Below are 2,500 nucleotides of genomic sequence, written 5' to 3'. Positions count from 1 at the left end.
TTAGTGAAAAAGAGCATCGATACCGTTTCAAAAATATCCCCAAAAACTGTCCGATGACGCTCCTTTCAGGGGCCGTGGTTGGGGTATTTAGTTTTCGCCGCATAGTGAACTCCGCTTTCATTGAATTTTAGTTGTGGGTATTCAATTTTATAGCTTTTGAAAACGATATAAATTGATTTTAAAACGTGAACAAACTTTGAGATCTGTCTGTGATGCTCCACCAACACACATAACGTTCCTCTAATATCGTTCCTAAAGTCATTCATCGTTTCAAAATCGGGCATAATCTCCTATAACTGAGATTTATTGACCATGAATTAAAAAAAACAAATGCTTAAAACGATTGGTAATAAATTGGTGTTAGTGGAAAAAGAGCATCGAAAACGTGGGGGGAAAAAAGTGACAAAAACGTGAGGAAATGTGTCGGAAATATCCCCAAAAAACATTAATTTTGACCCAGAAGGACAACGAGAGATGGTCGACCAGAAGTCAACACGAAGGGTTTTTAAAGCGCTGCGTTTCATGGGGAGAGAGTATTTAGTTTTCGCTGCATAGTGAACTCCGCTCTCAAATTGTCAAAACTTTCAAAACATTAAGTACATTTGCAAGTACTCCATTACTACTTTCATTGAATTTTAGTTGTGGGTATTCAATTTTATAGCTTTTGAAAACAATGTAAATTGATTTTAAAACGTGAAAAAACTTTGAGATCTGTCTGTGATGCTCCACCAACATACATAACGTTCCTCTAATATCGTTCCTAAAGTCATTCATCGTTTCAAAATCGGGCATAATCTCCTATAACTGAGATTTATTGACCATGAATTAAAAAAAACAAATGCTTAAAACGATTGGTAATAAATTGGTGTTAGTAAAAAAGTGACAAAAATGTTGGGGAAAAAAAATGACGGAAATGTGTCGGAAATATCCCCAAAAAACATAAATTTTGACCCAGAAGGACAACGAGAGATGGTCGACCAGAAGTCAACACGAAGGGTTTTTAAAGCGCTGCGTTTCATGTTGACACACCGCGGTGGTATTAGAGGGGGGGAGTAAATTATTGCATGTTCTGGTATTGTTGTGCGTGATAAAAAAATAACCCCAAATCGCACCCTGCTAAGGGGTCTTACTGTAGGAAGCTGGTTTTTGTGCGCACAGATTTGGGAATCCTCTGGTCAGCTGACCCCCTTCCGTTGTGGCTCCCAAGAAAAAAACCCCAACGCTTTTGAATCTGTGTTGAACCGTCTCGGCTCCTGTGTTTAAAGACTTTGAATCTAAAAACTCAAACGGTAAAAACAGGTTCACACTAGGGCTGTGCAATTAATCGTGATTATGATCCCCCAGTCTGTCAGGGATGTAATAAATAACGTACCATCACAGGAGCCTCTGTGTCATCAGGTGTTAACACCTGGCTGGTTATTGGTTATTGACACCTGGCTGGTTATTGGTTATTGACACCTGACTGGTTATTGACACCTGACTGGTTATTGGTTATTCACACCTGGCTGGTTATTGGTTATTGGTTACCTGGCTGGTTATTGGTTATTGACACCTGACTGGTTATTGGTTATTGACACCTGACTGGTTATTGACACCTGGCTGGTTATTGACACCTGACTGGTTATTGGTTATTGACACCTGGCTGGTTATTGGTTATTGACACCTGACTGGTTATTGACACCTGATTGGTTATTGACACCTGACTGGTTATTGGTTATTGACACCTGACTGGTTATTGGTTATTGACACCTGACTGGTTATTGGTTATTGACACCTGGCTGGTTATTGGTTATTGACACCTGACTGGTTATTGACACCTGATTGGTTATTGACACCTGACTGGTTATTGGTTATTGACACCTGACTGGTTATTGGTTATTCACACCTGGCTGGTTATTGATTATTGACACCTGACTGGTTATTGGTTATTGACACCTGGCTGGTTATTGGTTATTGACACCTGACTGGTTATTGACACCTGATTGGTTATTGACACCTGACTGGTTATTGGTTATTGACACCTGACTGGTTATTGGTTATTGACACCTGACTGGTTATTGATTATTGACACCTGACTGGTTATTGGTTATTCACACCTGACTGGTTATTGGTTATTGACACCTGACTGGTTATTGGTTATTGACACCTGACTGGTTATTGATTATTGACACCTGACTGGTTATTGGTTATTCACACCTGACTGGTTATTGACACCTGACTGGTTATTGGTTATTGACACCTGACTGGTTATTGGTTATTGACACCTGACTGGTTATTGGTTATTGACACCTGACTGGTGTTATTGGTTATTGACACCTGGCTGGTTATTGATTATTGACACCTGGCTGGTTATTGATTATTGACACCTGGCTGGTTATTGATTATCGACACCTGGCTGGTTATTGATTATTCACACCTGACTGGTTATTGATTATTCACACCTGACTGGTTATTGATTATTCACACTTGATTGGTTATTGATTATTGACACCTGGCTGGT

At 39.6% G+C, this 2,500-nt stretch overlaps 2 protein-coding genes across 2 annotated transcripts in view; both read left to right on the top strand.

The window, feature by feature from the left end:
• The window catches only part of LOC114546120 (low affinity immunoglobulin gamma Fc region receptor II-like), a 1,096,214-nt gene that overhangs the window by 562,031 nt on the left and 531,683 nt on the right, over positions 1 to 2,500 (top strand). The window lies entirely within an intron of this gene.
• LOC114545284 (kinesin-like protein KIF1C) overlaps positions 1 to 2,500 on the top strand; it is a 53,252-nt gene that overhangs the window by 20,518 nt on the left and 30,234 nt on the right.

This window comes from Perca flavescens, chromosome 19, assembly GCF_004354835.1.
Source record: "Perca flavescens isolate YP-PL-M2 chromosome 19, PFLA_1.0, whole genome shotgun sequence".
Taxonomy (NCBI): domain Eukaryota; kingdom Metazoa; phylum Chordata; class Actinopteri; order Perciformes; family Percidae; genus Perca; species Perca flavescens.
The sequence above is the reverse complement of the archived record's forward strand: the minus strand, read 5'-3'. Positions and strand labels throughout refer to the sequence as shown.